This window comes from Thalia democratica, chromosome 8 (assembly GCF_965202585.1).
Source record: "Thalia democratica chromosome 8, ktThaDemo2.hap1.1, whole genome shotgun sequence".
Classification (NCBI taxonomy): Eukaryota; Metazoa; Chordata; class Thaliacea; order Salpida; family Salpidae; genus Thalia; species Thalia democratica.
This window is the reverse complement of record NC_139172.1, coordinates 29,257,830-29,281,526: the sequence shown is the minus strand read 5'-3', so window position 1 is coordinate 29,281,526 and position 23,697 is coordinate 29,257,830.

The following is a 23,697-nucleotide window of genomic DNA, read 5'->3' as shown; positions in this document are numbered from 1 at the left end:
TCGTGAAAAAAAATTATAAATTTGTGTTTTTACTGCAATAATATCATGCAAGGTCGCGGTTTTACTATTGATAAAGCAAAAAAAAAAACATGTAAAACTTCAAGACTTTTATCGACTTTTACATAGTTCTGCTAAAACACAAAACCTATATATATTTTTTAGTTGCATCTAACTTGCTAAGTCGCTGCAGGTATTATAAGCATACTGAAGTAAGAAAAACAAAAAATCAAACTACAATCCACAAAGTTTAGTTAGTAAACTTATTTTTTCCGATCTTTTATTAGCTTTTATAATATATTTATTTTAAGTATTTTCGTTACCGTACTTTTAAATTAAAGGTCAATATCTTATTATGTTTAAACTGATAGCTTTTAATTTTTTAATCAAAGATTATTAACGGAAAAAATGCATTACCTGTCAATTTGAACATTAAATTCAAAATATGTTACAAAAATATATTTGATTAAAATTTAATAAATATTTTTTATGGAAGTCTGACATGTTAAATTCGTATTTTACATAGTTTTTAGGTTTTTTTTTGTTATTTATAAATCAATTGACCCTAAATCCAGGCGGCTAAACGTGTTATTTTTCTTTATTTTCGTTTATATTTGTATTGTCACCCAAGTTCTTTTTATTTCAAATCAATCATCGTTTTAAAGAGTTTTAAAGTTCAGTAAAAAAGAGCAAAGGTTTTGTATATTTTGAATTAGACACCAATAATAATATGGGAACGAGTGTGAAATTTCCATGTCATCAATTTTCACTGTAAATCAAAAATAACGTCACAAAGCTACTGTTTCTTGACTTTTTGACGTAATAAATAAAGTGAGGTTTTCGAGACAGTCTTTTTCCAGTAGTGTAACTTTATGTAAATTTTCTTCTTTTTATCAAAAATATAAAAAACCTAAATTAAGGTAGAACAACTTTCTTAGTGAATAGGCAAAATTTTCCAGAAAAATTCTTTTGAGGTCCACATTTGCTTAATTAAGTCTGAGAAAACGCATACTTTGAATATAAATAATTAAAAGTTACAAAAATCTCGTTAAAAGCAAACTTTTAATAAAATAATATATTCATAAGCACTAACCTAAATTGAAAATACAGTAAGAATGACATTTATAAATAATTTTTATAAAAGGTTTCTTTTTTTGAGCTAAAAGGAACATTTCGGGCAAAATATGTTTTGCTTAGTTCGCCGTACGTTGCCACCCCTAATCTAAATTTTAAATGATAGTGTTTTTGTTTATATATACGTATGTAAACTTGAAAGGGAGTACATATAAGCTTTTAATTTAAATATATAAAATTAATTGTTATATGTTTAGTACCTTTGTTAGAAACAAGTTAAAAGTATACGATTAAACTACACATCAATTCAATACATTTACAACTATATAAAAAAATGTGTATGATATTTTTTTTAAATAATATTACACTTTTACAAACAATATTTTACAAACATTGTGCAACAACTTTTAAAAAACAAAAATTCTAAATGAACTTAATCAGTTTTTTTTTTTTTTGCTTTTTGATTTCAGGCAAACAACAGCTAACTGTTTAGAATTCCGATTAAACTGATAGTTTTATAAATATATGTTTGAAATGTTAATAAACAAAATGATTAGTTGAGCCTTACTCAAGAAATCTAAACTATTTTCAAGGTTTTATTCAAAACATAACTTTTAAAGTGTATAATTACATCAGACCTTAACCACTGCATTTCAGTTACTTTTTAAAAAATTAATAAACTTAATCTTTGAAGTCAAGTTTCCACAACTGATCTATTGAACTTAAGTTTAAAAAGAAATATTAACTTAATAAAACCAAAAACTGTTTGCTTTTCTAAAACCTGTAGCATTACCTTTTAATTTTTGTTTAAAAACTCTTCAAAGTTTAGTCTTTGAAGTCAAAGTTTTAAGTAGATCAATTACAAATATACTTAAAAGTCATTAAAAAAGTATTTCATGTGGTGTTTGCCTATTTGTTTTGGGTTAAAACTGATTAATTGAATATGTTTTTTGGTTTCTATACATCCTGTTCTACTTTATCAATTACAACCTAAATATGAAAAAAATCAAAAATTTTACAAAACTAAGTACTATCTGTTTAGGTTGTTTTTTAATTGTCCAGAATTATAACTTTTTATCATTAAAATGCTTAAAAACGTCTAGTTGTATTTAAAAACCTGTATCATGATAAATATACGCTGTAGGTAATCAAGAAGCTATTAAAGATTTAAAAACTTTTAAACGATAAAAAAACGTACTGCGTTTAGGCTTAATCTCAAAAAAATAACTTATCTAAAAAATACATTGATTTCGTTTCTACCATGAATTTAAAAGTGATTAATTACCCTCGTTAATAACATGTTAAAGTGGTCTCAGAATTGAAAATAATTTTTTGTTGAACGTGACTTTATGAGAAAGCCAGGTGTTTTAAAACTTTTACTAAGAAGCAAAAAAGTATTTGAATTTATGTAAGCAAAATATATTATTTTGTTCATACCTGACTTTACATGAATGTAGGTAGAAATTTACTAATGAGTTTGGGTTTAAAAATTTGTTTAGTATTAATTAAAAAACATGTAAAGTTTAAATAAATTAACAGAAACCTTTGATCTTACCTAAATAAATGTTAAAACAAAGTTTTTAAATATGAACTGTATGTAAAAAGGATATTAATCCTAGTGTAACACTTTAATTTTAAAATTTACGTCATCTTTAAAAACAAAAAGAAAAAAACACAAAATTCATTTGACATTGGAAACTTTGTGGTAATATTGTTTTCTATGAACGTAATTATGATATTAAATGTACATTGATTAGTTTTTAATTAAAACGTTATGAAGTCAAAAATCAATACTCTAATAACTATATGAGAAAAATAGAAGTTTATTTAGTATATTTTTTTAAGTCCGTGAAATGAACAAACTTTTATTTCAAGTTTTTTGTTTTGAGTAAAAGTGAACTAGTTCGATTCTTTAAAATTTTCAAAAATAGTTTACTTAAAGAAACATAACTTGTTATTAAGAAGAAAAAGTAGTCTGAGAACAAATGTAGAATACATTTAAGCTATTATTTTGTTACTTTTTTTTATATAAATTTGTATACAAAACGAGTTAATTGGTAAACGAAAATTGTTCAGCTCAACAATACATTTTAAACATTATAAATTTTTAATATTTACTACTTTGCTCACAGTTTACTTCCTTGGAAAAATAAGGATTTTGTGAATTAAAAGTAATGTGCAAATTAATGGCGTTTGGATATTTTCAAAATATTTTTAAACTTAGGCAACAAATAAATGGAATAAACTTAAAATAGACTTTAACAAATGAAGCATAAAATGTAAAATGTATAGAGTTTTTTGACATAACGAATTAATGTTACTAAAAAAAATTTTTTTGTGACTTAATGATACACAAAACAAGCTAATAGCTTATCAAGATGTTAAAAAAATTACTTGATTACATAAAGCAACTTTTTTTTGAATTACTTTTTTTTTTAATTAAGTAGAGTTCTAACTAAGAATAGAAAAAAACATTAGCAAAAGTTTTTGAATAAATCTTAGAAGTTTTGTATTTTATTATGTTTACTTACATCAACATGTTTGTTTTTATTAGTCTGAAAAATACCTAAACTCATAATGTTGTAAGAATAAAATAATTTTAATAATTTTAAAATGAATTTTAAACTCTATTGATTTTTAAACCCTGAACCTTTAAAAAAAGAAAATAAACTGATTTATTTCTTTTTAAAAAACAAACAACTTTAGTACGAACTGATTTTTTTGTCTGCTAAACTGCTGTATAATCGATTAAATTTTTAAACTCCGGTGCTTCAACTACAAGTAGGAATATTTCGAATGCCTAATAATCAATACTCAACTTTAAAGATTTATTTTTCATTTGTCTGAGCTTCCTTTGTTTTTCTGCAGTTTTATTTGCAGTTGAAAAAAATAACTTTGGTTGGGTAAGATGTTTAACGAAACATAGCTTGAGAATATATAAGTATTTTCAAGGACTGAAAAATGAGCTTAATTATCATGTTACATGAACTTAATCAAATTCTACAAAAATATGCTACAAATATTATATACAATTTAAAAACTTTTCCTTGAATAGCTGTTTTTCTGTTTATTATCTTTCGTCGGCAAGTTTTTTTTAAGTTGTAGATAGACTGTTTACAGATTCATAAAATAACTTTCGTTTTTCAGTCTAAATTGAATCTTTTTTATTGTTAACTGTACTTTAGTTTATCAAATTTAAGTTAGTTCTTTTAAAACTTAATATTTTTGAAAGAATAAAATTAAAGCAAATTTTAAAACGTATTTTTGTTGTAAGATTTCAAGCTATTTACAATATGTAAAGCGTTTAAAAAAGAGTGTCACTGTTAATAAAAAAAAAAAAGAATTAATATCAAGCACTAACATTTTCTTTTAATAATATTCTAAAATAGTTTTCTTGTTATTGAATTTTTTTAAACATTTTAAACAAAAATCTGCAAACCTTGTTCTTTTAACAATTTACATTACATTACTTATTACTTTGTTTTTTACGTTTGTTATACAAAAATATATCAAATGTTTATAAAACAAGTTTGTACAAAAACAAACTACTTCTATGTTGTTTAAATGTCAAAAAGCATGTATAATTAGTGTTAACAAGTTTTTAATTATGTTTTATAACTAATACTTATCGTGCCGTAATGCGCAGATAGTCTTTCAAATTTGAAGAAAAGATATTAAACTCCGAACTTAAACTTGTTGTCAATTGTTTTCTATTTATCACTCAAAATTTTAGCAGATTTTCTTGTTAACAATTTTAATTGTTTTTTTTTTTTGATTTCTAAGTCTAAAAGTCAATTTTTACTTGTTGATATCTATTTTATAGTAAGTATAAAAATAAAATTGTTTAAACTACGATACGGTTTAATTTAAAAAAAAATCTTTTTATTTTATACTCGTTATATCTAGTTTTTACTCGAAAAATATTCGTTTATTACTTAACGGATTGTTTACTTTGAAATTTTATCAAAATCAAATTTTTAAATATCTGTTTTAAAAGATAATTTGCTTTTTAAACTTTTCAACTTTAACTAGTTTATTGTATTCAAATGTGACAATAGATGTATATACTTATCTTTCTTGTTTTATAATATTTAAAAACAAAACAGTTATAGATTATTGTTTATTTTTTCTGTTTTCAGTTAGTGGTATTTTATCATATAAAGACAAAATTACTACATATATCTAATTATCTTGTTTAAGTTAAAACAAAAAGAAATTATCAACTACATAAATTTTGTATTTTAAGATATAATATTTGTTAACTCAAATAAAAAGTATGTATTTTGTAGATTTTAGATGTACAATAAAATTTATATACAGTAAAATAACAAAATTTTTAGAATAATTCATTTTATTGTATTTTTTCAATTTTAAAAGCTGACTTTTTCTACTTTTTCAAAAATGAACTTTGTTTATCTAATAAAAAATATATTTATGCTAAAAAAAATTATAACAAGCTTAAAACAGAGTATTTTCAAGAAAACGAGTAGTTTATTTTTTTCAGTCTTTAAAATAAAAAATAATATTTATTCAAAAATATAAAAAACTGAAAAATTTTTTTTTCTATCAAGTTGAACTTTAACATGTATCTGAAAAATAAGCATGTTTTGCTAAAACTTTCTTAATTAAGCTATAATGAACTTCTGAAAAAGACTTAAGTGACTAAAAAGCTAATTAAAGTAAAACGCTTTACAAGAATACTGCAAATTCTTTCTCTGATTTTACAAAACTTTATTGTGTTTATTTGTGAAGTAAAAATAAGATCAAGTCACGACGTACGAGGAAGTTTGAAATAAAATAATTTGTAAACTAGACAATTTTCAGTCTCGAAATTTTCAATTTAGAATTCGAAAGTTGCTTGAATGAAATTTGTTGAAATTAATGGAGCCTGTAAACAGACTAAATTCAAAAAAGCAGTTATTTAAAATTCAATACCAATGTATTATTATATTTCTGCAATTAAAAATATAACATGCTATGCCGCGTTAGTTGAAGTAAGTTTAATTAATCATAAATTTTTTGACTTTTAAATTAGTTATTGGAACGTTTCACCATAATTTTTAATGATAGTTCATGAAACCTTTGAATTCAAATTATTGGCAAAGTTTTCAGTGTGTTGTTGAACAAACTTAAAACACTGCGGTACTTTGTTCGTTTTTACTTTTTTAAATTTTTTAAAGTTTTGTTAAGTTTTTTTTTAATTTTTCAACATATCAAGTTTTTTATGTTTATTACAAAATATTTGCACTTGTTGAGTTAAATAAAAACGTATAAAAAAAAAATGTTTTTTTCTAAAATTTTTATTCCAAAGTTTAAAAGCTGTGAATAAAAAAAAGTATAGAATTTTAAGTAGTAATTAGACGCCAATACAAACCTAAATTAGCGTTTAAATTATTTTTAAATACTTATAGATATAAAGTCTGAACCTTTTTTTTTTGTAAAAACAAAACTACAGCAAGTGAACTAAAAACTAACTAAAATATTGTGTTAAAAGATCAGTTTACAGAAAAGTAACGATATAAAGGCACGGCATATGTGTTATGTGAGTTAAAAACTGTGGTTTCAGTAACATATGTGTTTGAATAAATGCGCTTTTAATTGAGTTTTCTTTCAACTTAACCTTAAAAAACTTTTCGGCTATTTTTGAACATCAGGTTAACTTTTTTTTGTTATTACAACCAACATGTTTTTTATTTAAAATTGAGTTATTTTCCTAATTCAATACAGTTTTTTTAACTAAACTTACCATAATATAATTATTAAACCAAAAACTTATAACTTTTTTGTCTTCTTTGTTTTAAAATAAAACATATTTTGATAAAGTTTAGTCTACCTCAAGTTTTGATTTAAAACAAACTAAAACTGCGTCGCATAAAAGCTAGTCTCTATAAATGGTAGCTGTCTAAATTGCACGAGTTCACAAAGTTGCACGAAGATACTTTTGCACGAGGGGATAAAATTGTACGAGATACTTTTGCACAAAGGGTCACTTTTGCGCGAAGACATTTTTGCACGAGCTGACAATTTTGCACGGAGACAATTTTGCACGGGTTTTTACTATTTTATTTTATTTTTTATTTTTTAGGTTTTTTTTTTAATTAAGTTTTTTTTTGTCACTGTTACCCCTAACCCTTACCCTCGGTTCGTAAGTTTTTTTTATGTAATTTTTTTTTTGTTTTTTTTTTTCTTACTATCACTGTTAACCCTTACCCTCGGTCCGTAGCTTATTTTTTTCTAATAATTTTTTTTTAATTTTTAATTTTTTTCCTTTTTTTATTTTTACTATCACTGTACCCCTAACCTTACCCTTGGTCAGTAACTTTTTTTTTTTTAATGAATAATTTTACTTTTTTTTCTATTTATTTTTTATTTTAATTTTTTCTTTATTTTTTTATTCACGTGCAAAAATGTAAATAGTGCAAAACTGACCCTTGGTGCAAAATCGTCTTCGTGCAATTTTGACTTTGTGCAAATTTGGCTTCGTGCAATTATGTGCACTCGTGGAATTTTGTTCTAGCGTGATTTAGTCCCCTCGTGCAATTTAGTAACCTCGTGCATTTTTGTCTTCGTGCAATTTAGACCCGTTCCCCTATAAATATATGCTAATATTGTTTTAATTTGCTTCATAATATCAAAGTACTTTTCAGTAAGACAAAAAACTTAAAACATCTCACTCCTGAAATTAACAGGTTCTTTTAAGTGATTAGACAAACCTTTTATTGAACTTTGTGCTGTTAGTAATAAATTGTAAGTTTAACTTGTTTTAAATTGCATTATAAATGCAAACTGTTAAGAAAGCCTTAAATAATTCGTTTGAAAAATATTTTAGAATTTTTTTTATGACGATTAGAAAAACAACCTTAGTTATTAAAATGTATACATTTTTTTAATTCATCTTGTAATTTAGTTAATTTCGGTTATTTCAAAATATTAAATGTATGATAAAACTGCTTAAGTAAAAAAAAGTAGAGAATTTTATCTAACTTACGTCTTTAAAAATTAAATACGACCACGACGGGTTTTTACATTATTGGTAACTTTGCTGCCTTTAATTTTAAGTTCTCCCAACATATTATGATGCTTCATTCTTTCAATAATTTTTTTTAAACTATGTTTCAGCAAAAACATTCTTTAGTAGACTTATAAAGATATATAGGCATATTTTCACTACTTAGTTTTTTTTACAACAAAAGTTGTGTAAATAATAAAACTTATTTTAAAAAATATCTAAAGAATCTCATTTTTCTAAAGTAGGATTTTGTTTTACTTTATCGTTGTTTGCTTTAAGCAGAAAGTTTCACAAACTTTGACTTAAGTAAATCTAAATTAAAAAAAAAAATACTTTAAAAATTTACCAAACGTCTTATTTGGATACATAATAAGTCTATAGCACTCTCTAAAGTTTTTTTTGCGACAGTTTAATACGTGCTTCTCAACTTTTTTCCAGAAACTCACAGTAGAACAGAACGCCTCAGGTCCAAGTTGGTGATATTAACAAAGCCAGAAGGGATTCACGTTAAATTGGATATGTTTATTTGTGTTGAACTTAATTGCCTGCGGTTTGTTCTTCTGTTATATTATAGTTTTTTTTAAACTCCTTTTTTAAAGCGTATTCTTTGGTTTAAGCCAATAGAATTATAGTACTTATTCTTTAAAAACGTTAATTAATGTAATAATTAATTGTATGGGGATGGGTAAAATATTCACCAAACATCACTTTCAAAGAAAATATTTATGAGTGACAATTTACTCAATAATTTACTCAATAATTTACTCAATAGCAATAAAAGAACTTTTCTTAATTTACCGACCATGTGTTAAGGAATTCAGTGGTAGAAAAAAAAATCAAAAAGATACATAAATCAGTAAAAAAAATGATCGACTAAAAGTTGGACATAACAGTGAAAGTAAAAAAGTTACCGACCAAGCGTTGGAGGTGAAAGTAAAAAGGATTAAAAAAAGTTTTCAACCCGTGCAAAAGTGTCCCTTCGTTCGTTTTTGACACTTTCCCGTTTTTATATATTTTCGAGTTTATTATAAACTACTGTATAGTTTCTAAATAGTTGATAAGTAGGATAGAAAATAAAAAGTCAATCGGCAGCTGAAGACTTACTAAATGCAGTGAAGAAAATGTAGATGCCTGTTTTGTGATTCTCGTCTAAGGCTACTACGTATTAAGCTAAAATAATACGTTTCTAAATTCGTATATCAGAGTTCCCCAAAGATCTTTTTCAGTATCGCCCTGTTACTTGTTAATCGCTAATTTGAACTTAAGCCGCTATCTGAAAACTTTGTTTATAATAAGCTTTATATTAAACCAAAAAAACAAAAGTGACAGTTGAAGAATTGCTGTTGAAAGCTTAAGTGTTTGCTGTGGTTATAGTAATATTTGTGGAAGTTTTAGGAACTACTACGGTTTGGATAGATGATACAAAAGCGAATTAAACATGATTAACCGTTTGTAGATTGACGACTGCAGGTTTTTCGGTTGTGACTGACTGATGAGTCCTAATAAGGACGAAACCGGTCTCAGTCTACCGAAACTTGTGGCCTGATGATCTAATTGGCATGATCAACCCTTTTATTAAGCTTGAGCGTAGCTCACGGCAAACGAAAGTCCGGACTTCTGCGCTGCAGACTTTCGCCGATGTTTTTTGTTGAAAAGCGAATTAACTATATACTACCAGGCTTCAATGGAAAAAATCAGTCCGTTTATAACATTTAGAAATTGGTAAGTGACTAACTTTTAGTAAAAAGTTTATTGCTAATGCAGGGTTGCCAAACCTGGAATTTGAGAAATTTTAAACAACTTTTACAAATCAGTTAGTGAAATTTCATTTGATAAAAAATCCTATTGAATAATAAATGTTTTCTGTAATCATCCTAAAATTTTAATAAAAATTAAATTAATAGAAGCTTTAAGGTATCATTTCAATGTTGTTATACTATTTAACACGATTTTTTACCCTAAACTTACTTTTAAACTAAAAATAGACTCTAAAAAGTGAAGTATTAAAAACCTGGAAAAAATTTGCCGAAAACAACCCTGTTTTGTGAGATAAATAAAACGACTTTCTTTTGTTATTTAACATTTTTGTATAACTTTCACCAAGCTATAAAAGTAGATTAAGGAAATATTTAGTAGAACTATAAAAAGCAGGAATAAGTAAATAAAATTATATGAAGAGTAACTGATTCCTACCATAGTAACAAACTATAAGTAAAAGTTCTTGTTTTTAGCTTTTTTGCTGAAATATAAGCAGACTTGAGTTTTATGACATAGCATTATAAATAAAATGTTATAAAACTCAAACTGTTTTTGTATAGATTTTTTCTTTAATTAAGGCTTATATATTCTTTCACTAACTTCTATACGATAAGAAAGAATGTTTATTTTAACAAACAATACAAAATTTTATTGCAAAACTTGTTACAATCAAAATATACAGTAGGTAGGTTATGTACACTTGTTGGTTGAAGGTCTGTAAGTTCTGTAAACTAATGTTTGAACTATGAAAATGCAGCATTAAGTCAAATTTTTGGGGCTCATTAAATAAAACTACAATTTTAAGCTTCAATGAAACCAGGTCCGATTGTAACGTGGAGGAGCTTCCCCTAATATTTGCTGAGTCAGCAAAATATTTTAAAGCTTTTTTAGTTTTTTATTTTATACCATTATCCCTAACCCATCTTACCCAAGCACATTAGATGTTTATGAAATAATAGGTTTTCAAAAACTAATTAAAAAAATCATAAAAAAAGTATTTTTCTATTTTGCTGACACAGCAAATATTAGCGGAAACACCTCCACATTAAAATCGGACCCTGTTTATTGAGTCTTGTTGAAACATAAAGGTGTTTCCCCTAATGGTAAATAGTACAACAATTTACTCTTTACGCGCCATCAACAATAAATAATAAACTCCATTACGCGGTTAACAGCATCCGAGGCAACATTTCTAACCAAGCGGGATTAAGTGCATATGCACTGATGCAACCGTTTGTGAGTAAAGTTGGAAAAATTGACACTTCTAAATTATTCGCAGCTCAACGTCTTAGACGTTGTCAGCCTATTTTCAGTTGTCTCGGGCGCTGTTTTTGTTGGTCGTGTGGTGAAGTTCATTATTAAAATATTTAAAATTAGTTCATTTAAAAGTGTTCATTAGTGCTACTTCAATTTAAGGTTATCCTGGACAAGCGTTAAAAGGTATCCAAGTGGTGTGCGACTCGATAACAAAGGTTTTTTGCGTACTAGGTCTTAGGATCAAATATTTTAGCGCATTTTTTTTGTCGTTCAATAAACAATACAGGTCAGTAACTTTTGTAAAACTAAAACCCACAATGCAAAAAAAAAATGCTGTACGTAAAAGAAATATAAAATATGTTACTTATATTGTCTATTGCAGTGCTTCTGAAATGGGGTTCCGCGGAACCCTAGGGTTCCGCGAAGCCTTTCGAGATTTAAAAAAGAGAGTACAAAAAAGAGAGTAAAAAACAGAGCACCTCGTCTTAGCAAAGCGTGCAGTAAAATTTCCTTTACCATTCACCACCACTTATCTTTGCGAGTCCGGCTTTTCGCATGTAACAAACATTAAAACGAAGCAAAGGAACTGTATGCTGACTCCAACCTTATCTGCCTGTCTCCGTCTCAGTCTATCCAAAATCCAGCCGCGCATTGACATGCTTGTTGCTAAGAGACCAGTTCAAGTTTCGCACTAAATGTTTTTTATTTATTTTTCGTTAGGCATCTTACCCGTTTATTACAGTAATATGTGAATTCGATTAGGTTCATGTTCATTTCGTTATTGTTTGTAGCTATCCTTTTGTTTTTATTATGCAAGAAAAGAATTTTATGACGTTGCGATTAATCATGTTTGTTTTCGTTTATTTATTATAGAATCATAAAATACCTATTGCCTCTGGCGCACTTTGAGTTTGACTCGACTTAATACTATTACAATTGGTATGATTTCTAACAATGATATAGTTTTGCTAAAAAATTAGTTTTTCACTGGAATTATTTTGTATTTTGCAGGAAATATTATATTAAACATTTTATGTAAAATTAATTTAGGGGTTCCGCGGAAATATTGAACTTTGGAAAAGGGTTCCGCCACTACAAAAAGGTTCAGAAGCACTGGTCTATTGTATAGATTTTAAAAAAAGCAACAGTTACTTTAGTCAGCAAATTAGCCAAATTGTAACTTTAATCGTTTTCATAAGAATCTGTCAAGCTTGTACAACATAAAATATTGTCTTTTATTTTGGTAATATTTAAAAATGTTACATTTATAAATCAATTTATTAATAAAACAAACTATAAACAAAAAACTTATTGTGTATGTTAGTGATTAATATATAACTGTGTTATCTTTTTTACCAATTAAGTGCATATTAAATTCATCTATACTTTTTTTTGTACTATGACGCTTAATTAAATAGCTTAAAATAATTAAACGCTTAGTAATAAAGCAGTAAAATAACGGAAACAAAAAAATATCCTTATTTTTATTCTATATAAAGTGTTAAGTTAGTTTTAGTGAACATAATAGACAACAAGAAAATGTTTAAAATCACAAAGTTTTATTAGTTTTGTTTTATCTTTTGATATTAGCTAATTATTTTTATAAGTTAAAATATTTTTATTTTACAATAGTCAAAGTGATAACGTTGTTCTGTTTTTTATTAATAAATTACTTTACAGACTTAAGCTTAGTTAAAATTTACTTTTCAATTAGTCCTTAAATGAAAATGTTAAAAAAGTTTAAGTAAAATTAGGTTTGCTGTTATTTACACTTTTAAAATAAATAAAAAACATGTTTTGTTTACGTATGTAAACTCCTGACAAATCTAAAAGTACATTCATTTTGCTAAAATATGACTTCTAATTATTCAGAGTACAGAAGCTTATCGCACGAGTGTGCACTTTATTTTTCGTACGCACTTTTAAACTTCGAATTATTTTTTGCATTTGTTGAGACACTCTTTTGTGCTGTGTATAATGATCGTACTCAAGCCGAAGGTAATTGTATTTACAAATGAAGGTTACTACCTTTTATATTTCTATAAGTTTATTTAGTGCAAGGTTTTAGTTTTAAAATCTTAACTTAAACAATCTTTATAAGGAGTTTAGGTGTTATTACTGTTTGAATTATAAATACTGTTGTATAGCATTTATCCTTTTCACAGGAAAAATAGTACTTAACCTGTAAAGTATGCATAATGCCTATGCTTCGATTTTAGTTTAAATCAAAGTTTAACAAAAAGACAAAACTTAAAGTTACTTTTATTTAATTATTTTAAGAAAGTTCAATGTACAGGACTCTAAATTATATTTATATAAAATGAGTTTTGTTGTTTGGTTTCTAAATGTTTGCAAAATATTAGTAAAAATAGTTTAGAGAAATTGGTTTTATGTTAATGATAAAGTAAAAGAATGTAGTCTTTTTTTTTCAAGGAAATTAAAAATAAGTTTTAAATATATATTTTTATTTAAAAAAAAACATTTTTGCTTAAAAAAATGTTTAGAATAAACTAAAATACTTATTAATTTAGAAAAAATAAAGTTTTTATTTTACTAGATAGTATGCATTTTTTTATACTGAACATTTTTGTTATCATCTTCTCTTTATTCCATCCAAGTCAAACTACTTCAAATAAAGGTAACTAACAGTTTGAAAAATATTTTTCTTTTTTAAGTTTTATATTGGCATTGTTCATAAAGTTTTGTAAGATTATTATAATAAGCTTGAAAACATTGAACTTAAAAGGAAGACAATTTAAAATCGTAATTTATAGAAAAAGCAAGACTGAAAATTCCTTTCAGCTAATACTGAAATTTTAATACTTTAAATGTATCAAATAAGTTTTGTTGAAATTTTAGTTACAGACTGTACTTTTCATTGTTATTACTTATTAGTTTTGTTTCTCATAAGTACCCTTAGTATACAGTTATGTAGTCCTGGACAAGTCGTTAAAAGGTACCCAAGTGGTGTGCGACTCGATAACCGGAAGATTTTTTTGTGCACCAGGTCCTTTGACCAAATGTTTTGAGCACTTTTTTGCCGTTCAATGTAGTAATAAAGATAATATAATTTAAAAAAAATAAATAAATAAATGTATAAAATTTCAATACGAATTTTCAAAACGCATCTTTTTTATATTATTAAAAAAATTTTAATTACTTTTAAGTATTATACTTTTAAGTTTATATTGTTTGTTGAAGGACAAAAGCGCTCACAATATTTGGTCATAGGACAAAAACTTTTTATGTTTGTAATTAAAAAGTTTTTAAGGAGTTTTTTATAAATACTCTTGTTGAATTTTTCTCATATTTATTCTTATTAAAGTAAAAAATTCTGCTGATAAATTGTAATTAAGTAAAGCGTGAGTTTATAAAGCTTTTTTTATATTCAAAAAAAAAACAACTAGTTTATTATTTAGGTTATCAAATATTTTTAAATATACCACAAAATTTTTATATTTATATCAACTTTATTCTTGATGAAAACCTTTTAAAAAGTATATTAACTGTTTTATCCAAAAGATAATATAATATTACTCAAAAACAATATTTTAAAAAATTATAAGAAGTTAAAATAATAATTTACAGAAACCCACCTTTCATGTGAGTCCGCAAACCGCTTGTTTGAGTCCAGTTTTAATAAATCAAACAGCTCTTTAACAAGTTACCTTGAAGTACTAAAAACTTTCAACTGTTCTGAGCTGGTAAAGTTTGAATGTAAAGAAAGACGCTTTCAACTCAACAAATTTACTGAACTAGTCTACGATCGCCACTGTGACAAAAAGTTGTTAGTCCAAAAATGTAGAAAAAATATTGGCGCGAAACAAAACTGGAGCACTGCGGTTTTGGCTCTAGGTAAACTCAGTACAGTAGAGTTGCAGAATCCTTGCTATCAAGCAGCATTGTACGACAAAGTTCTGATGAACAACAACGGCAGCAGTACCGGAAAATTTGCAGAAGTCAAGGAACTATACTTTCCGTTTTGTGAGTACATTTGGTGTGGGGCAGATTTGGGTAACATGGAGCAGCTTTCTGTTTCGATGTGTGCATCGTCATTGTTAGTTTTGTTAAAATAAAACACTTACAAAAGTATACTGTTTAAGGGCCAAATTTTAACGATAAAAAGCATATTTTCATAAACTAACTAAGTTACTTAAATATGTATTTTTTATAATATTTGTGCTTTTTTTTCTAAATATAAAGCGATAGATTTTAATTTTCTAATGCAAACTTTCTCGTTTGAGTCTCATAAAACAATATTATAGCAATTTTAATTTTAGATGCACCGGTAGCACCTACTTTTTGCACTTTTTTCACTTTACATCTGCTCTTGGAATAACTGCTGTAAACGCCATAGCTTTGCACATATTTTGGAAAACCCCTAAAATGAAAACTCCGCAGCACCTGTACAGAATCAATTTAGCCGTTGCAGATATCATGACTGGAATTTTCGCATTTATCCCATCAATTTATTTCACAACGGTAAAGCTTAACAAACCCGTGACTGTCAACAAACAAAACAACTACTTTGCCAATCGACCTGACATTCCACCACCTGAACCAAAAGTTTTAGAACATATTGTGGGTTTTGTAAGCTGGCTTTCATTTCTAGTTTCAGTTTTTACTCTAATCGCTGCAAGTTTTGATAGAGTTTTTGCCACTGTTTTCCCAAATCGCTACATAAAGATTCATAAGCGTTACGTAACAATAGGAGTGTGCGCGGTTGTGTGGGTTGCGGCAATTTGCAATAACACCGCGTTTTTTAATTCTTCATCCACCGTTGATACGAGTCCTTACTTTGTGTCGTTAGTTCACAGCAGAGCTAAAGAACTTCACTTGCTGATCGGAAAGTGCGTTATGATGATTGTGATTCTCTTTAATACTTGTGTGATCATGTTGGTACTTTACTTTCATTATAGGTTTGTTTTTCGTTTTAAAAGCTACAGACAATTAAGAAATATTTAATTAAAACATTATGTAGTAAACTTAAAAACGATTTTATAAAGATTTAAAGAATACTTTAAAAAAAAAACTTTTTTGTTGTGTAATACTAGTTTAACGTAAAATTACTTAAAGAAAAAAAACAAATGAAGTAAAACTTGATTAATGTAATAAAAAAAAATTATACTAGTATTTACACTAAAGCTAAAATGTCTAACAAACAGAGACATGAAAAAAAATAGTATAAGACAATCTGTTGGCACCGAATTCAAAGTTGCTAAGACATTGCTTGCTATGGTTTCAGTATTCATACTAAGCTTGCTGCCATCTACAATTCTGAACATTTGGAAGCTAGTCGACCCTTCTATAAATAGAACAGACTTGAAAACTTTCAATGTTGGGAAATATGACATTTACAAGAAAGTTCTCCATATGAGCCTTGTGGTGCTTTTCTACAATTCCTTTTGGAATTATTTCATATATCAAAGAAGGGACAGTGACTTCAGAAAGTCTTTGAGAAAGCTTAAGAAGCATGTGTTGAGAAAATTTGGTAAAAGCGGAGTTGAACAAAGAAACAAGACTTGTAAGTCTAGTGCGTTACAGAGCAGGAAAACCGTCGTTACTGAGTTCACAGCAATTAATAAAACTTCAAATGTTTTGTAATTTCTTTTATTTTTGAATAAAGTTTTTTTAATTAATGAGAACTAATAAAAATGATAAGTTCAAATATGATTACTGCTTTAACATCTTATACTCCTTGGAGTTATGGTTTGTATAATGTTAAGTTAAATTTCGAGCTCTTAATTTTAAACTTTGATAAAATTATAACTTCAGTTTTGAGCTGAAGCTCTTAATTTTGAAAAAAAAACTATAAAATTCAAGCTTTTATAATTTATAAATAAAAAAATAGAAGCAATTTTTTTAGTATCAAGAAAGTTAGTTTCCTTTAAGTATATATTTAAATTGCATCAAAGTTATAAAACGTTACTGAACGAAACTTAATTTTCAGTTTGAAAAAACTGACCAAAATACTTTTGCGAGAAAGATAGTTAAACTTTTTTTTGAAATAGGTGTTTTTCAATTTATGTCACAGATAGCTATTGTCGAAAATAAAATTTTTGGTATGCAATTATTTACTCTGTTCAACAACAAAGTATCAAAAATACAAGACTTTTGATTAAAGCTTTATTAAAACATAGCTTTAAAATAGATTTTGTTTTACATAAGTATAAAAAGCTCATGTTATAAGACTCTATTAAATATTTAAAGCTATTAATACATATTAATATATTAATGCGTTTCATTAGCATATATTTTAATATTTTTTAATGCTAATTAATTATTAACTGACGTTATACCGCTGTAATGTTAGGCTATTTTTCCTAAAAGTACAAATGAGTTCATGAATCTAAGAACGCTTAAAAAACATTTGACATAATAGTAGAGAAGTTTTGTTGTTTTTGAAGACATTTTTTGATGTCTGTAGAGTAAGATGATAGGGCTTCAGAGAACTAGGTGTATGAACTGCTTTTGAACTTGTGAATGATGTTATTCTCTCTTGATTTTCTTTAAATACAAGTTTACATTTATTATTTGTTTAATGATAAAATTTAGTAATTTTATAGTTGTTTATGATGTATTAGTAATTTAATTAGTATTAGTATGTTAGTGATAGTTTAAGTTTTCTGTGTTTGTATATAATTGTTTAGAGTTATTAGATTCTATTAAATATTCATATTATCATTAGTAGTTGTTATTATTATTGATATCAATTAATGATATTCATTTTCCCTATATTCATATTCTAATATCTGATATTCTGATATTATGATATTGTCTAATATTGTTATCTTGTATGTAAGAGTATATTAAGATGATCTCAAAGGCAGTACCATGTCCGCTCGGAGGAGCTGGAAGCCCCTATGGAACAGATGTTAATCAAGAACCGTGGGCCGCAGCCAGGCCGACCTTTTACTAATCGAAACTTGAAGCATAAAAAAAAATGCAAATTTTTTTAGCATTTTTCAATATGACGCACTTGCAAAGATTTTTTTACAACAAAAAACGAGCAACATATTTTTTTCAAGCATTTTTTTTTACTGCACTTAAGACAAATTTCCAGCCAAATGACGAACGAATCCGTTTCCACCTCATCCTGCTGGTGCTGCTGCTTCAGCGAAAGGCTGCTTCTGATTGGAGGGATAGTGCTCGTGTTTCTGTTGGCCGGCGGAGCGTACGCGGCCTACCAGTCGGGCGTTTTCGGCGCGAGGACTCCGATTCTGAAGGAAGTTTCGGCCGACAAGTCGAGTTTGTTGCTTGTGTGTAAAAGTTTTAAAAAAATAACAGTGCAGTGATTTTTGTGTTCAAAATTGAAATATTATTTTGTTTATAAAAGTCAGAAAATTTGAATAGTTTTGTTTGTGAAAGGTTAAATTTTATCATTTTTAAGTGTTAGAAGCTAAAGCTATCTAAAGAACACGTAGCACTAAAAACAAACATAAAAAAATTAACGTAAGTCGTTCATAAGCTATTTTTTGATAATGTTATGTTTTGCGTTGTAGTTTTACTTTAATTCTATTCGTTCTAAAAGGCGACGGGAAGTGCTACAAGTTCGAAAAGGCCGCAGAGAGAGTGAACAAGAGGGAAGCCGAAGCAGCTTGCAAGAAGATCGAGGGAGGCCAGCTGATCGGGGAAGAAGCGCTTCAAAATGAGAATATAGAGTGAGGAAACTTTTTATCATCGAGTAACAGACATTTTAACATATTTTATTAGATTTGTTTCTCTTCAGAACGCAAAGATCAATTGAAAAAATTTTCGTAAATTTATTTAGATTTATTTTGTCGGAAAACACGAACATACAATTATTCATATTTAGAATGTTTTTGATAGTTTTAAATCTCATGAGCAGTTTGTAAAGTAAAACTGCTGTGTATCGGAAAACAAGGAAAACACGTTAAGTAGTATTGCACATTGCACATAAACAGCTTGTTCTGAAAACATGTAGTTAAAATATCTAGTTAAAAAACAGGAACAGCTCAATTCAAGCTTACGTACCACATAATCAAAACCCAAACATCAATCAACTCAAATCACGTTAAACTAATTCAACAGCAAACTCGTCACCGTCCTGGGTTCCAGAGCCACCTGGACCTCGCTGTACGACACCTCGGAGACCAGGGTCCGTTTCCAGGAGAACAGGCCGTGGAAGTGGCAGCCGAGCGGCAACTCGTACAAAGAATCGCAATCGCAGTGGTGCGCGAACGAGCCGAACAACTACCGGCGGGAAGAATGGTGCACCGCGGTGGCGGGAGGCAGGGGCCTGACCCCGTGCTTGGACGACAGGGGATGCGAGGAGAAGTGGGACCCGGTGACCGACAAGAAGATGCTGGCAGTCTGCGCCGTGGAAGTGGAGTGCTGATCGAGTTGATTTGTTCAAACGGGTGTTTGCAATCTTTATTGTTTTCATAAAAGATGTGAAAAAGACGTTGCGTCACGCACTGTTAATGCATCGTGGGTGTTTGTTTAAAATATATAGTCAGTAAAGACCGGTTGAGTATTTTAAAAGTTTCTCTTTTGTTTTTGTATAATATGTTTTTCAGTTTTATTTTATTTACGTTTAAATTTAAGTAAGAATTTAACCACAACTGTAGTTAAAGCCTAATTAGGTTTTATGTTTATTTGGTTCCAGCTTGATTGTTTTCTTATGTATTATTACAACCGAAATCAGCTTTTTTATTTTAATAATTTTATTAGTTTCAATTACTTAGTTATATTTTAGCTTTATAAAATTAAACCGTGAAAAAGTGATGAGTCATGTAAAAATGACACTTTTACAAAGTTAATCCGTACTAAAATAAAGCTTAGTGCAAAAATGTCACTCTGTGCTTGCGACGCCGAAAATAAGTGACAAATTTCTGTATTTGTTATTGAATTCAAAATAAGTTCTTCCGATTTTTCATCGCCAACTACCAATAGGAAACAGTGTTATATATAACTGCTCGTTGCTTGAACTAGACTTGACAAACTAAAATTGCTTTCAAACTGATAAAGAAATTGGTTTAGTAAATCCGCCAATTTTAAAATCATTGTTTTCAGTTGATAAAAGTTTGCACTATTTTTTTTTGAAACTGAAGTGTCCTTCTTCTTCATACTACCTAAAAAAATGTTTCTAAAATTTAGACTACCAACTGGTGGTCTAAAGAAATTCGTTTGTGTTATTTTAATTTTTTAAAGGAGTACTTAACACAAAAACATCAAAATTTAAACAGTCGATCACTTATTTTTACTGTTATAATATATTGTTCGCAAAACGTCCATAATGTGTACTTTTGGTTGGACTTCAAGAAAAAAAAAAGCAAATATTTTATTTTTAATAATTCGTTATAAAAAACTGTTTCACGCTATAAGAAACCTTCAGTGATAACTAAAATTTTATTTAGTAATAGTGTTTTAATTTCAAATTTAGGCAGAAAATTTTTATAAACTTTTATTACAGTATGGTAAGTATTGTATAAAGGATCTATAAAATATTTAACTATCTTTTGAATAAATCAAACACAAGTTAGGAAACACAAATATAATTTAAATACATTTAACAAAAAAGCATTACTTGATTGATTATTTAAACTGCACAAACTAAAGTTTTTTATTGCATTTTCCTTGTATAACTTAAAAATCGAAACATTCTGCATTGGAAAACATTCAGATGTATTTTTAAGCTTTGCTTGCTTATAAACTTTATATTCATGTGGTTCGTTTGACATTGCTATGTATTGTATTGTTGCTTTTTTACCCACGTGTAAAAGTTTGTTTCAATTGCTAAAAGCTGTATAAACCAAATATATTAAAGGTTAAAGATCAATTTCTTATCAAAGTATTAATTTTTTCTTACAACTTGTGTCACATTTAATATTTAAAAGACAAACTATTCAGCCTGAGACACCCTAAGGTTATAACTAAAGAGCAAAACAGTCTTAAATTGTACAAGAGCAACTGATAAAACCAAGCTTTAATACAAAAAATTTTTTTCTAAAATAACAAAATAACCATTGTATGAATTCAAAAAAATTTGAATATTACTAAAAGCGTCTAACAGGAAAAATGTTAGCTTGGATGTATAATAAAAGACTATTATAGCAGGAACTTTGCAATATACTTTACACAACCCTGAACTTTTGAAAGGTCAGAACAAATCAAGCTAGTCTGAATTGACCTTCGTAGCCATGGTGTGTGTTGCAACCCTGCTTAATCTTTTTACTGCAGGTAGAACGTCTAACAGTTGTGTTTTACTTTTCTAAATAACAATAAAGTTATTTTTTGATATTAGTAGAACTTAAAAACCTCTTTCTAGTTTTTTTTCACAGCACTATTTCTACTTTCATATAGTTTAATTACAATTTAATAAAGATGGAATTTAGACAACTATTATCTTTTAGTCAAATACTTGTAAAAATAGCCAAAAGGACAGAGCAGCTCAAGTAAATACTTTAGAATAAGACATTTTGGCGCTAATAAATGAAACTAATAGAAGGGTAAGATATTTTTCGTTAGTCTGCTTAAATATAACCAGTTGTTAAAACAATTAAATTCAACTTATATTCTTCGGATTTATTTTCATACAACTTGCTTTCTATTATTGAAAAACTAGCGGAAAAAAATCAATTTAATTTTATAATTTTTAGATTTTAATAGAAGTTTTATCAATGTTGTTAACCTCAAAATCAAAAAAATCATCCGGAGTAATGTGAATTTCTCCTTTATCAACCTAAAGTTATCTAAAAACTGAAAAAAATGAGTATAGTCTATGTAGGCCTATAGTTGATTAGTATTTTTGTGTTTGCATTTTATCTATATAACTATTTTATATCGTATGTACATTAACAGATTTTTGTTCCGATGATATGCGTAAAGTGTTGTAACAGCCGTAAAAGTTTTGAACACTATTTTTATATATTATAAATATTAATTTCTGCGTTTGTATCGAGAACTTTGTCTTTAAAACAATTCAATTCCAAATAACTAAAATGTTGTATATAGTTTATAGTTTAGTAATAAATCGTTTACTTGGTATATATTAAAAAATTATTTGTTTAATTTTCTTTAAATGCTGCAAAAAGGTTTATAATTTTTTTTTTTATTAATTCTATAAGTTTAATACGCAATGTGTATTAAATGGGACGCAATATGCGTAGATTCTCTAGAGTTCGTTGTACAACAACTTTTTTAGATAACTGCGGCCCTCGGAAGACTCGAGTTGTTGGAGTGTGGCCCACAAGCAACTTATTCTAAGATAACTGGGTCTTGACTTATAGAAGCGACCCCTGGATTACTAGTCAATTTTAAATAAATATTTGTGACAAAAATTAGCTCATTAAAGTTTTGCTTATCAGTATTTATGCTCATTGTAATATAACAATATTTAAAAGTTGGTGTATGGCAGGGTTGGACAGCTAGTAAGCGAGCCAAAAATGTTTAGTCTTTTGCGGGCCGGATTATTACATATATACTTTGGCGGGCTTGTGTATCTTAAATATTTCTAAAAAAGCAGCTTTTTTTGATAAATTAACAAACTATAACAAAGTAAGTGTTACAAAGCATCACCTACTAGAACTAAACCAACGCCAAGTAAGAACACTTGAACTTATTTACTTTTTAAATCACTTTATATAAATATTTTAGACAATGTAAACGCGGGCCTGATTTATTTGATTTTTGGAACCATTCCAGACGTATGTTGACCTAATAAAAACCAACTGTCGAATACAAAAAGCATTTTGATTTACAAGTTGTATAAAACAACTTTCCATTCTATAACATCATAGGCTTGTATACGTATGTCAATACTATTTCTTCAACTCACCTATCAACATTTTTGTAAAATAAATTGAACATCACACTAATGCGAAAAGCTTTAGTTTAACTCAACTATTTGTGCATCAATGGTTCAACAGAAACAAAAAGAATAGTTAGTTTCGTTGTAGATAATCAAGCTGTCAAAACAGAAATTTGTACAATTGTGATGCTTGATAATTTGAATAGAGTTATACTAAATAAGTTATATAGAGTTTAACCTTTTTTTTTAGTTAGCTATTAGCTATAATAAAATTAGTTAAAACTGATCACAAAACTGTGAATATTTAACAAAGTATACGTAAAACTACAAAATTTTTAACTTGTTGGTAATGGGGACTTAATTTTGCAGCTGTTTTATTTTAAGTTGGTGCCACTAGACATAATAAAACAGCTTGATGATTTTTCTCATAAGATAAAATTTTGAATAAAAAAATTAATTGTAAAATAGCACTTATTTTAAAAATCAAACAGCTAATGGTTGATAATAATACACAGCACTTAAAAGTTACTAGATCGTTTCAAAACAGTCGTAAAACAAAAAAAAGTTTAAATACATCCCAATTTTTGTTTTTATTTGTTAAAGCTTGTATCATAATACGTACGCAAACATTAAAGCTAATAGCAACTAAAACCTAAAACTTTAGATGTTCTTTTTAAAGTGATTTACAAGGGGATTTCAAAGCTAGTCGACGGCAACAATTTCCGCAATTGAAAAAGTTCTATTGACTTCAAACTGAAACCCAGGTAATTTACTGACTGTTTGCTTGCCCAGGTAAAAAAAGTTAAGTTGCACAGACTTGAGCATTAAA